The 14,547-nt window shown below is 44.3% G+C and overlaps 1 pseudogene; it reads left to right on the forward strand.

The window, feature by feature from the left end:
- Nucleotides 1–9,903: 9,903 nt before the first annotated feature.
- Gm8779 lies at nt 9,904–10,699 on the forward strand (annotated as a pseudogene).
- The last annotated feature ends 3,848 nt before the right edge of the window (nt 10,700–14,547 follow it).

Consider the following 14,547-nt stretch of genomic DNA (forward strand, 5'->3'; position numbering starts at 1 on the left):
AATCATTCCCCTTACAAGACTGCAAGGGACACAGGATCAGGTATCTCAAAGAGAAATGCAGCAGAGGTAATTGAAGCTACCTGACATCACGTGGACCTTTGTTCTGCCATACATGGACACAGCATCAGTCCAGTGCCTTGAATCACACTCCCTTGTGTAGCACCCAGCCCAGCCAACAACAGCTTCTTTCTATCACACAACCTGCAGATTCCTAGATTCTGATTTTCTTCCCAGCATGGAGATGCTGGGAAGCATCTTCCTTCCTGTATCTGATGTCCTCAGGGAGCATGGCTATCATCATGACCCTCTTCACTGAAGGGAAGGCTGGCTGGAATTCCTCTCTACAGGAAAGCAGGAGCCTACCTTTTACAGCAGCAGTTTTTTCTCTTGGTGTTGCTCTGCCCCATCTGCACATCCTGCCAATTAGAAACAACACAAGTGAGCCAGAATTCCTTCTGCCTCTCTCTGGTAGACAAGCTGCCTTCTCTCTGTGCCCATGGATGTCATGAAGTCTCTATATCCCTGGAAGCTCTCTCTCATCCATCCTTGACTCACTCATACTGTGCATAAACACATTCCTTTTAGCCTCACTGAGAAAACAGAAGTAGGCATTGTCTATGCCACAGTTACCAGGGATGTCCTCAGCCAATGTTCCTCAGACAGGATCCTACCCAAGGCTGAGCTCTGTAGCTGCCTCTGGGCTGTCAGGTGATATCTGCTTCCTCAGAGCAGAGGAGACTGAAGCCCTGATCTGAGGCCCTTGGTCTCATCACCTGCTTCACATCAGCTTTGCATACACAAAGCAAGCACCTGAGAAAAGGACAAATGAACATTCCTATAGTTTGTCCTGTTCTCTCACGAATTCAGTAATGCAGTGTCTTTCATGGAGACTCGGTCGTCCTTACTGGCCTCTCTGCCACCCTGTACAGATGCTCTGAGAGCTTCAGTCAGACTCCTCAGGGCCACTCTCACCTCTGCCCTGCCTGTCAACCCCTTCAGACTCTCTCTGGAGATTTCCCACCTGTAGTTTGGCTTTAGCTACTTTTCAGGTTCTTTTTGTCCCCACCCTTCTCCACCTTTTTCCTTCCACCCTTTCAATGCCCTAACACTAGATAGAAGAGAAAAAGGAAAAAGGGAGAGACATTATTGTTAGCCTATCTCCTGATTATTAGGGGAGTTGAGTTCCTTGGGACAAATTTGCTCTTTACTGTCAGGATGTCCAGGATATCTTCTTCTTTCTTCTGTACACAAGACTACTTAACAAACCACAAACATCAGGAAGGGATAGCAACCAACAACAACTGATGACCCACCATGCCTCTCGAGGACATAGCACTTATATACTCTCTGAAAAGTTCCCAGAATTCCAAATGTCACACAAATGCAGACACTATCTGCTGCTGGCAAAATCACACCCCTGCTTGAATATGAGACAAATCACAGACAGCTGCTGTGGACAATGTGAAGCAGCCCCATTTCCCACACCTGACATTTTAAAAACCCATATTCTTATTTTTTTTAATTTTTTATTAGGTATTTTCTTCATTTACATTTCCAGTGCTATCCCAAAAGTCCCCCATACCCTCCCCCCCCACTCCCCTACCCACCCACTCCCACTTCTTGGCCCTGGCGTTCCCCTGTACTGAGGCCTATAAAGTTTGCAAGACCAATGGGCCTCTCTTTCCACTGATGGCCGACTAGGCCATCTTCTGCTACATATGCAGCTAGAGACACGAGCTCTGGGGTTACTGGTTAGTTCATATTGTTGTTCCACCTATAGGGTTGCAGACCCCTTTAGCTCCTTGGGTATTTTCTCTAGCTCCTCCATTGGGGGCCCTGTGATCCATCCAATAGCTAACTGTGAGCATCCACTTCTGTGTTTGCTAGGCCCCGGCATGTCTCTCAAGAGACAGCTATATCAGGGTCCTTTCAGCAAAATCTTGCTAGTGTATGCTAAGGTGTCAGCATTTGGAGGCTGATTATGGGATGGATCCCCGGATATGGCAGTCTCTAGATGGTTCGTCCTTTCGTCTCAGCTCTAAACTTTGTCTCTGTAACTCCTTCCATGGGTGTTTTTGTTCCCCCCCCAAAAAAACCCATATTCTTATATTTATTTTTTTAATATACCAAAAATTAGTCACTACTCCTGTTTTTCTAAAAAAAAAAAAAAAAAAAAAAAAAAACATGAGAGTAATAGTTATGAAGAACAGAATGATGCTCCACTGTGTGTGAACCAAGGCTCTCCTCACCTTTGAGATGTCACTTTCACTTTCTGGTGGTTGTGACACTGGGCATTCCTTCAGGAATGGCAGTAGTAGGAAAAAGAGCCCAGCTCCACACATAAAGGCAATGCCCACGTCCATTGCTATGTCCATGCAGCTGGGACTCATCCATGAGTCACTAATGCTATTCATCAGAGCGAGAAAATTCTCAATCTTCTGAATTGCAATGCAGCTCTCAGAATACTGAGTCCTAGGGTGCAGGTTGATATGTGTCAGGAAATCTCAGGGCACATCACACAGGTGTGGCCTCCTCATCACAACGGGATCCTGGCAGGAGAGAGGATGCCACAGCCCCTCCCCAGCCTCCAGCCTATCCTCCCATCCTGTGTCCTTTCCCTGCTCCCTCCTTCCAAATCCTGTTGCTGAATCAGGCACAAATAGACCTCTGTCCATGTTTTGTTACTTCTCCCCGTGCCCCAGAATTCCTCTGTGTAAGCATATATTTCTCACAACCTACTTCAATAAGGGTTCAAATTTCCCTCTAGCACACCACCCACCAGAGGTGGTGGGGGGAGGGGATATTAGGATACAGGGGAAGTGGACCTGTTTTGAAATAGTTCTTTACAGCAATTCCAATCTTCGTTGTTCTTAGTCCATTCCCCTAGCAAACACTAAACATGAATCAGCAGACCACACAGGAATCAGCAAGGGGCAGTTCAATCCAGAACAAACTTGCCCAACCAGTATACTGTAAGAATGTGTTGACATTACAAAGGAAACCTGCATTAGTTTTAAGATAGGGACATGATTATGTTTATTTCTCTATAAGGAGTGAAGAAAATATGGTTACCAACAAAGCAAAGATTAGATCAGATCAGGGAAACCCTCTTATCACCAGAGACATGGAGGTCTTCACAAAGCAAATGGCCCAAGTGATTCACAGACTTGTCTCACTGTCTGGTTTCTCAAAAAAAAAAAAAATGCAAATCAACTTCAAAAGGGCTAGGCCAAGTGATCAATCACACACAGACTGGATAAACACAGAGACTGGACAATATATAGACTGGAAGGGCAATACAGAAACTGGATAAATACAGAGACTAAGCAATAAATTATACAGCCAGCTTTTTTCAGACTAACCATTTTCCCCCCTTCGGTCCCCCCAAAAAGAATTCTTTGCCCCAATTCAGAAGGAAAAGAAGACCATAGCTCCAATCGCTTAATTTGGAGTGGTTTTGGTCACTTGGTGTGTTATGGTTGTTATCATCGACAGCATTAGATTGTTTTGTTTGAATTATTGTATCTTAATAGATTAATTTAAGGATTTTGTTTAATTAGTGTACTCTATATTTATAGAAGGGTAAGGTATTTTGTTTAATCACTCTATATTGATAGAATTTTAAGGTTGTTTTGTTAGACTATTGTTTGACTATACTGTACATGAGCCATTTACTGAAAATGTGATGGTTCTTACAACTATTTCTATTGTGTATAGATTGTTAATGTGAGAATGAAGGGCAATTCTTAAACAGAAAGGGGGATATGAAGTGAAAACTTAAGGGTTCTTTGGAAAGTCAGTTGTGTTGAATAGTTTTCTGCTGGGGCAAACATGTGAAGGAATATTTTTGACACAGGTGAAAGGATGTTTTGCTAAAGCAAGCACGTGAAAGACCATGTGATGAAGGATTCTTCCATAATGACATGCATGTATTGGTCCACCTTACATTGTACAGTTGAGCTCCATTTGTCGGGACTCCGCAGAGAGAAACGCACCAAAAAACTTGTGGTGGTGTGCTGTGGCTTCTTACTGGCAGAGTGATGTCAGCTGAGACAGACTCACTTTCTGAGGCAAGACACGTGGGAAGGGAGACCTGTAGAGGACATGTGATGTTTGAAGGGAGTATAAATAGGATTCAAGGGACTGGGAGAAGATCTGACTTGCTTGCATTGCTAATCTCTTTGGGGCTCCCATCTTTGCTGATCTTCACTTTGTCCAGAGAGACACAGTTAAGAAATGCTCCTTGCATCCCTGCTGGTCCAAATGCCTTCTGCTGATGGGTGTCTATTCAGCTGAGGCCTAGCTGTTCCTGCTAGCTCATGCCACCCCTGCTGCTATTCCGACAATACCGAACTGGACTGTTTGTTTATCCTTTAAGTGTTTGCAAGTGGATAGAGCTGCCGCTGCTGACCTGTAAACTGAACTGCTGATTTCTTGACAATGCAGATGATATTTGCCCTCAGGAACCATTTCTAAAGGGTCCACTCCCCCAGTAGCCTTTCTTATCCACTACCTCTAGTGACTGGTGGGCTAAAAGGGTGGTTAAAGCATTATAAAACCATCATTAAAAGTAGCCTTGAAAAAAATACAGTTAGAGGCTACAGATTTTTTTTAAATTAATTTTGTATCCAGTCACTTTGCTGAGATGTTTATCACCTGTAGGAATTCTCTGATATAATTTTTGTGGTCATCCATGTATACTATCATATCATCTGAGAATAATGATACTTTGACTTCTTCCTTTCCTATTTGTATCTCCTTGATCTCCTTTGTTTGATAGCCCCAGCTAGAACTTTAAGTACTATGTTGGATACACAGGGAGAGAGTGGGCAGCCTTGTCTTGTCTCTGATTTTAGTGGAATTGCTTAAGTTCCTCTCCATTTAATTTGATGTCGGCTATGGGCTTGCTATATATTGCCATCATTATGTTTAGGTATGCACTTTGTATCCCTGATGTCTCTAGTAATATGAAATGTTGTTGGACGTCTCAAAGTTTTTTTTCAGCATCTAGTGAAATGATTCTGTGCGGTGTTTCTCCTTTCAGTGTTTTAATATGGTGGATTACCATGATGGAATTTTTGTTTGTTTGGTTGGTTTTTGGTTTTTCAAGACAGGGTTTCTCTGTATAGCCCTGGCTGTCCTGGAACTCACTTTATAGACCAGGCTGGCCTCGAACTCAGAAATTCGCCTGCCTCTGCCTCCCGACTGCTGGGATTAAAGGCGTGCACCACCACGTCTGGCTCCATGATGGAATTTTATATATGAAGCCATCCCTGCCTCCCTGGGATGAAGCTTACTTGATCATGGTGGATGGTGTCTTTGATGTGTTCTTAGATCTAGTTTACAAGTATCTTGTTGAGTATTTTGATGTCAATGTCGATAAATGAAATTAATCTGAAATTCTCTTTCTTTGTTGAGTCTTTGTGTGACCTAGGTGTCAGTGTGATTGTAGCCTCATAGAATGAGTTTTGCAATGTTTCCTCTGTTTCTATTTTATTGAGTAGTTTAAGACATATTGGTGTTAGCTATTCTTTGAAAGTCTGGCAGAATTCTGTTCGAAAACCTTCTTCTGGCCCTGGGTTTGTTTTAGTGTCAGTGTTGTAGGGACCATGTTCAAGAAGACCTTGTTCCTAGCACAGTATGTGGGGTAGTGTCTAGTAAGACAAGGTAACAATGTATGGAAGGTTGACAAAGGTTGTCTAGCTGAGCCCAGTGCATAACAGTGTGTGTGTGGTGGCAGAGATCAGGGAGAGGTGTCCAGGAGGACCTGATTCTTGGCAGTCTTTGTGGAGTGTATGTGTTTGTGTGTGTGTGTGTGTGTGTGTGTGTGTGTGTGTATGTGTGTGTGTTTGTGTGTGTGTGTTTGTGTGTGTGTGTGTTTGTGTGTGTGTATGTGTGTGTATGTGTGTGTGTGTTTGTGTGTGTGTATGTGTGTGTGTATGTGTGTGTGTGTGTTTGTGTGTGTGTGTTTGTGTGTGTGTGTGTATGTGTGTGTGTATGTATGTATACTGCTGTCCTGAAACATCATGTGTACCTGGAACATGGCAGAGGACTACCAGCAGGGAGGGGCAAATACCTAAAAGTGAATGTTGGTTAGTGATGGAGGTGTGACAGAACCTGATACCAAGAGGTGTATTTGAGTTTGCAGAGCCCAGCAAGGCCTGCCAAACACATGTGGCTTTGGCTTCAGCAGAAGGGTATATCTTCAGAGGTCTGCTATCTAACAGTGTATGGCGGGTAAGAGGACTACATGCCCTGACACCTAGATGTGTGTATGTGGCAATGGCCCTTGTGTGTCCAGCTGGGCATGATGCCTAGTGGTCTTTGTGGGGTGGCAGAAGTGAATGTGTGTCTAGAAGACTCTGATATCCAACATTGTATGTGAAATGGTAGCCTGGGAGTGTTGTCCAGCAAAGCCTGATCTCTAAAAATTTTGGTGGGAGGGCATCACGTGATAGTTCAGCATAGTTTAAATAACACCAGTGTAGTTTGGGTGGAAATGGTGAGGGACTAACAACAAACCCAATATGTGTGGTTTGGGAAAGGGCATAGGTCAGTAGAACCTGGCACATATTTGTGTATATAGATCTGCAGAAGATTGTGCAGCCTGGCCTCAAACTCAGTACCTGTGGTGCTGGACAGCATGGAGAGGGTCTCAGGCATGGGACGCACGGTTTCTAGATGGAGTGGTTATGGAGTCTGCTAGAGGGCCTGACATCCAGCTGTGACTGTGATGGGTATCTTTTTTTTTTTTTTTTTGGACTCTGTGAAGGTCATCTCTGTTCTTCCTCACCTGCCTGAGGCATTCTCTGGCTTTAATATAGATCTGCAAGCCTATATCTGTGCAGAATAAGGAGGTTGGCAGAGAGAGGAACTGTGGGAAAAATTCAAAGGTGGGAGAGATTCGCCAGCCAGACATGGAGGAAGTCAGATGTACTGAGTGAGAGGTAATGGGACAGGTGGCAAATGTGGATTAGCATAAACAGATTAATTAAATTGTACACACTAGTTGGGAGGTAGCAAGCTGTCTTAGTCGGGGTTTCTATTCCTGTACAAAACATCATGACCAAGAAGCAAGTTGGAGAGGAGAGGGTTTCTTTAGCTTACACTTCCACGTTACTGTTTATCACCAACGGAAATTAGGACTTGTACTGGCTGGTTTTGTTTCCACTTGACACAGGCTGGAGTTATCACAGAGAAAGGAGCTTCAGTTAAGGAAATGCCTCCATGAGATCTGGCTGTAAGGCATTTTCTCAATTAGTGATCAAGGGGGGAGAGCCCCTTGTGGGTGGTGCCATCTTTGGGCTGGTAGTCTTGGGTTCTATAAGAAAGCAAGCTGAGCAAGCCAGGGGAAGCAAGCCAGTAAGGAACATCCCTCCATGGCCTCTGCATTAACTCCTGCTTCCTGACATGCTTGAGTTCAAGTCCTGACTTCCTTTGGTGATGAACAGCAATGTGAAAGTGTAAGCTGAATAAACCCTTTCTTGGTCATGTTATTTTCTGCAGGAATGGAAACCCTGACTAAGACAGTACTGGAACTCACGAATAGCCTCTCATAGGCTCTCTTCATGGTGCCAAGCCTCAACTCCTTTGCATGACCCCTTCAGTCCTGGGACATCAATTGCAACTGAGGCTGCACTTTCACTAGTGGCCTTCCATGGCCTCTCACAGCACAGAACCTCAGCTGCTCTTCATGACTACTTCATGTCTTCAAAACCAGTATCACCTGGGTGACTCTTACACATTTCCAAGTCCAGCTGTAGCACGAGGTACAACCTTGGCTATCTCTGGAACACAGCCTCTTTGTGCTCTCAGGAAACATTTCCCAGAATATTTGATGCTGGTCTCTTCTTAATCACCACTAACTTCTTAGTTCCAGCTAACCAGCACCAATAATCTCAGTAATGCAAAGGTTTCGCTTTAGTAGTTCTGGTATCTTGTTAATCACAGCTGATTCTTCAGCCCCAGCTAGCCAAAACCACAGAATCTTCACAATCAAAATAGCAACGGCCCTGATAAGAGTCTTAATCTTCCCTCTGAAATTTCACAAGCCAGGTCTCCATCATTTGCACTTCTCTCAACATTATCTTCCAAGCTCCTACACAACATCCCACAGAGCTCTTAACATTCCAATGGCTCTTCTAGTTCAAAGTTCCAAAGTCCTTCCACAGTTCTCCCAAAACATGGTCAGGTTATCACAGGAATACCCCACTATGCTGGTAGCAGTTTGTCTTAGTCAGGGTTTGTATTCCTACACAAAACATCATGACCAGGAAGCAAATTGAAGAGGAAAAGTTTTATTCAGCTCACACTTCCACACTGCTGTTCATCACCAAAGGAAGTCAGGACACGAACTCACACAGGGCAGGAACCTGGAGGCAGGAGCTGATGCAGAGGCCATGGAGGGTGCTGCTTACTGGCTTGCTTCCCTTGACTTACTCAGCTTGCTTTCTCATAGAACCCAGGACTACCAGCCCAGGGGGCCCTTCCCAACCCCCACCCCCACCCCCACCCCCCACCCCCGACCTCCCACCCACCTTGATCACCAATTGAGAAAATGCCTTGCAGCTGGATCTCATGGAGGCATTTCCTCAAGGGAGGCTTCGTTCTCTGTGATAAGTTCAGCTTGTGTCAGGTTGACACACAACCAGCCAGTAGACAGAGTCTGTATTCTCTTCCTCTGCTTATGTTGCCAGATCAGTCTGTCTGTCTATCTATCTACCTTTTAGCTACTATCCATGATCAAGCATTTATTTATCTTATATCACTGATAATCTACTTAATCTATTCTTATCCTCTGTCTATCACATATATACCTGTCTCTTATCTATCAAATATCTGTCTATATTGTCTATCAATCATCTATCTTTCTACATACAGGGGTTTTTGTTTCATTTTTTTAGACAGGGACTCATTATATAGTTCAAGAAAGCCTATAACTTGCTTTGAATCCCCTCTGGCCTTCAACTCCTACCCTCCTACCTAAGCCTCCTGGGTGTTGGAATTACAGGTAGGAGACACCATTTCTGGCTAGTTTAAGAGACTGGCCTTAAACTCCTGTGTTCAATTAATCCTCCTGCTTCAGAATTCTGAGTAACTGAGAATATGGCGTGCACCATTCTGTCTGGCACTTTCATCCTGCTCAATTTTCCTGGATAACTCCCTGAGGTCACCTAGTGTGCATTCTATTAGATTAGAAGGAAACAGATGATTTCTGGATTTGGAGCAGAGGGTGACCTTAAGATCCTTGATCCTCCTCCTTCACTGTACATTTTAGTGTTTCTGTGCCAAGTGCTCCACCAACAGTTGCTGTAGTGAGAGAGTAACTTCCCTTTCTGATTTCACCTCAGGCCAGGAGTGGATCAAGCAATGGGGAAGACTGCAATATTAGAAGCTGACAGCAGGTGGCACTGTAGGAAAAGGATAAGCATTTTAGAGACAAAACTGTAGTGTGACACATCTGGTGATATGGGTGTGGAACAGCAAGCACCTCTTACACATCCTCAGGTGTTTCTCCCAGGGATGCTTCAGCTCAGACCGGCACTCGCTGTGAGACCCCTTCATCCCCTCTCCTGACATTCACACGTTCCTCATAACCTGGAAGAAAGTTTAGTGAAAAAAGCTTTGATGCTGGTGACCAGGAAAGCAAAGCCATTCTGTTGCTGGTGTTCCCATCACAGGCTCGAGACACACATCAATGGTGCTCTGCAAAGTCTCTGTGGTTGTGAACATGGGGGTCACACACTGTGCTACGACAACACAAACACCTTAGATACTGTCTTCATGGAAGTGTCCATGCAGTCTCTAGGACTGATAATGGTTGCTTCTCTTGGGGGTTAAATTGAAAGACTGTGTTGGGGCTCTCTTTTTTGTGACGCCTCCTAGGCCATCAGCTGTGTCAAGATGAAGCTAAACATCTCCTTCCCTGCCACTGGCTGTCAGAAATGCATTGAAGTGGATGACGAACGCAAGCTTTACACGTTCTATGAGAAGCGCATGGATACAGAAATTGCTGCTGCTGCTGCTCTTGGTGAAGAGCGAAAGGGTTGTGTGGTCCGGATCAGCAGTGGGAATGACAAGCAAGGTTTTCCCATGAAGCAAGGTGTTCTGACCCATGGCAGAGTGCGCCTGCTGTTGAATAGGGGGCATTCCTGTTACAGACTAAGGAGAACTGGAGAGAGGAAGCGCAAGTCTGTTCGCAGATGCATTGTGGACGCTAATCTCAGTGTTCTCAACTTGGTCATTGTAAAGAAAGGAGAGAAGGATATTCCTGGACTGACAGATACTACTGTGCCTTGTCGGTTGGGACTTAAAAGAACTAGTAGAATCCGAAAGCTTTTTAATCTCTCCAAAAAGATGATGTCCGCCAGTATGTTGTCAGGAAGCCCTTAAACAAAGAAGGTAAGAAGCCCAGGACCAAAGCACCCAAGATTCAATCAATGTCTTGTTACTCTACGGGTCCTGCAACACAAACGCTGACATATTTCTCTGAAGAAACAACGCAAAGAAAAACAAGGAGGAGGCTGCAGATTACGCTAAACTTTTGGCCAAGAGAATGGAGGAAGCCAAAGAAAAGCGCCAGGAACAGATTGCCAAGAGACGTAGGCTGTTCTCCCTAAGAGCCTCTATTTCTAAGTCTGAGTCCAGTCAAAAATGAGTCTTTAAGAGGAACAAATAAATAATGACCTTGAAAAAAAAAGGACTGTGTTTGGGATGTGACCCCTACTTTTTGCAAAGCCAGTGTTTTACAGTATCTGAAAAGAATGTTGTGTGCTCCATCCAAGTGGAGAATGGGGGGGGGGGTACTGCTAAAATATTCTTGGTGGGGTTTTCTTTATTTTTTTTCTTTATTCTTATTAAAGGGATAGGACATCAAGTGAACTAGAATGAGAAACAAAGATGTGGTGACAGTTTGTATATGCTTGGCCCAGTGAGCAGCACTATTCGAAGGTGTGGCCTTGTTGGTATGTCACTGTGGGTGTGGGTTTTAAGACCCTCTTCCTACTTGCCTGGAAGCTAGTCTTCTCCAAGCTGCCTTTGAAGCAAGAGGTGGGACTCTCTGCTCCTCCAACCCTACGTCTCCAATCAAACAACTAGGTATGTAGCCCAGTTGATGGAGAGCTTTCCCAGCATGCACAGAGCCCCAATACCATCCCTGGCACTGCATACCGTGGAGCTGAAAGAGGAGCTCACTCATGCAAAATGAGATCATTCCTATTTCAATCTCTGTTAAGCAGATACTCTGGTCGATGAAGTTTCTGTCTCTACTGGGCTGTGCACATCTCACGGTAGCTCTTGGGGAGATGCCGGACTGAGTTCCTCTTAATCACTGGTCACATTTTTCATCCATCCTTCACTAGATATCCATGAATCGTATCCAAACCATGAGGCAGCCCAAAGGCTCCTGTATTGAATCTGGTTCCTGGTCTCCAGATGGTGGTGCAATTGAGAAACAGTTGGATCGTGGTGGTCTAACCACTCAATGCTCCATCAAAGATCCTTTTGCCATCCATTTCCCTCAAAATGATACAATTCCACGCTTCTTTGAGGCTGACTAAAACTCTATGTCTTTATGCGTTCATCTGTTGGTGGACACCTATGCTAATTGCATCCGTTGGCTGTCGAATATGAAGCAGCGATAAGCATGGGTACAGCAGTATTGTTGTATTTTAATCTAGCTCTCCAGGGGTAGGTGAGCCAGACCTACCAAGGTTCTCCTTTTTCATTTCTGAGAAACTTTCTGATTTCCACTTTGGTTGCACTAATTTATATTCTTAGTGACTTTGCAAATGGATTCCTCCCCTGGCACACGTCGTTGATAGCATGCACTGATTTCTTCATGGTAACCATCCTGACTAGTGAAATGGAATCTCAGTGCATGACTTTACCTGTTTGGGGGTAATTTGAGACAGGTTCTCACCATGTATCCCAAGATGGCTTTAAGTACACAGCGACCCTCCTGCATTAGCCACCAGAATCCTGGGATGACAGGCAAAGACCACTGTGCCCAGTTTCAAGGTAGTTTTGATTTGCATTTCCAAAAGGTAGCGTGTGCCAATTGCTTGGATAGAGCTGGTTCCGTTGGAGCCCATGAACTGTCAGATGTGAGAATCAAGCAAGTATACACAAACATTTCCCTTAATTCTTAGTTAATTCGACTTGTTTCATATTTTCTTCTTTTTTATGAATATTTTAATGAAATCTAAGAAAGCGTAAGACAAATGACTGAGGACATCTTGTTCAAACATGAGGTCCCCTACCTATCTACTTGCCAGGCAGCAGAAACATAAGTGGGCAAATTAAATTTAACTCATTGCCTGCTTGATACAGCGAAGCTTCAAAATGTGGGTGACTTTTCTGTTTTCTCAAAACACACAGTAGCATGTTGTCTTACTCAGGCTTGCCATTGCTGTGAAGAGACACCATGACCGAGGCAACTCTTATAGAGGACAACATTTAATAGGGGCTGGCTTACAGGTTCAGAGGTTCAGTCCATTATCATCAAGGTGGGAGCATGGCAGTATCCAGGCAGGCATGGAACAGGAGGAGCTGAAAGTTCTACATCTTGATCCAAAGGCAGTCAAGAGAAGACTGCCTCTTCCAGGCATCTAGAGAGTCTGACAGCCCACACCCACAGAGAGACACTTCCTCCAACAAGTCTATGCCTACTCCCACAAGGCCATACCTCTAATAGTTAATAGTGCCACTCCCTGCACCATGCATAATTAAACCACACAGCACTAGGTAACAGAGATGGGAGGGTCATAAGTCCTAGGTGATCCTAACCTACACAGTAAGTTCCAGGCCTGTTTAGGCTATATAGCAAGACCTGGCTTAGCTCCACTGAAAATCTACATTTGTACAGGTTTTATTTTCAATTTTTATTGCATTTGTACGTTTATTTTGTGTGTGTGTGTGTAGCCACCCTCATGCTGCAATACACATATGGAAGTCAGAGGACAACCTGCAGGAGTGAGTATTCTCCTTCCACCATGTGCGTCTTAGGTCACTAGGCTTGACAGCAAGGGCCTTTATTCACAGAGCCATCTCACTGGCCCTGGGGACCATTTCTGTCTAACACAGAAAGAGAGCTTCCTCGGACTAGATGGTTCCTTTTTGATGTTCGACCCATAAACTCTGAAAAAACTGGTCTGTCACAAAATCATATTTCGAAATTGTAAAATAGGAAGAATTCTCTTTTCTCCCAGGAAATAATCAGAAGATGAGAGTAAAGAACGCATTACCCTGACACAGGAGTTAATGTGCCACTTTGTGTTCTTCGAGCAGACCATGCGAAGCTTGTAAAGACTGAAGGGCTGTTCCAGAGCTGGAGGTGGGACAACACAGGAAGAAAAAGGAGAACCCATTAGAACAACAAAATTTCTCTTTAGAAGACCAGTCAAATCACACAGGACTTTCTTGGTTTTTCCACTAAAAACTAAGTTATTTGGAATCCAACTTTGATTTCTTAGGTTCAAATTCCTTCTGTGTTTTCAAATCACTTCCCCAGGTCCAGAGAGTTGACTCCGTGATTATGAGCACACTCCTGCAGAGGACTCTGTTTGTTTCTCACCACCCACATAAAAGTTACAACCACCTGTGACTCCAGTTCCAGGGGATCCAACGCCCTCTTCTGACCTCCATGGGCATTGCACACATGTAATACACACACTCGCACGCAGACAAATACTTATACAACATAAAATAAAAGTAAATAAGCTTTAAAATCATATTTCGTTAGGGATGGAGAGATAGCTCAGTGATTAAGAGCACTCGCAGAGGTTTAATTCCCAACACCCAAATGGTGGCTCACAGCCCCAGAACACAGGGACCCAGCAGGTGTACATGTCGTGCACACACACACACACACACACACACACATAAAACATTCATACACATAAAAAAAACCAAATCTTTAAAACTATTTTCCCAAGGATGAAAGTTTTCATTTACAGTGTGTCCTGGAGTGTTTGTCAATGCTGAACATTTTAGATGAAGTTGGTGTATTAGTAATTTTCTCATTGCTGTGACCAACAAAAATCAATTTAAGAGAGAGGACTCTTCTGACTGACAGCTTAAGAAGGTATTCTAGTCAACATGGTGGTACAGACCCTTAAATCCCAGCCCTCAAGAGGCAAAGCTGGCAGATCTCTGTGAGTTTAAAGTCACCTGATCTAAATAGTGAGTTCCAGGACAGGCAGGGATGCGTAGAAAGACCCTGTCTCAACAAACAGGCGAAACAAGAAGGGATTCTAGCCGGGCGGTGGTGGCGCACTCCTTTAATCCTAGCACTTGGGAGGCAGAGAGGCAGGCAGATTTCTGAGTTCGAGGCCAGCCTGTTCTACAAAGTGAGTTCCAGGACAGCCAGGGATACACAGAGAAACCCTGTCTCGAAAAAAAACAAAAACAAAAAAAAAGGGATTCTATCCATCGTTGTGGGATTGTGGGGGAGGCATAGCAGCAGGATCATGAGGAGGCTGGTCATACTGTTGGTCACACAGTCAGGAAGCAGAATGGACAGGAAGTAAGGCCAGGCTACAAAACCTA

This window comes from Mus musculus, chromosome 13, assembly GCF_000001635.26.
Source record: "Mus musculus strain C57BL/6J chromosome 13, GRCm38.p6 C57BL/6J".
NCBI classification, from domain to species: Eukaryota; Metazoa; Chordata; class Mammalia; order Rodentia; family Muridae; genus Mus; species Mus musculus.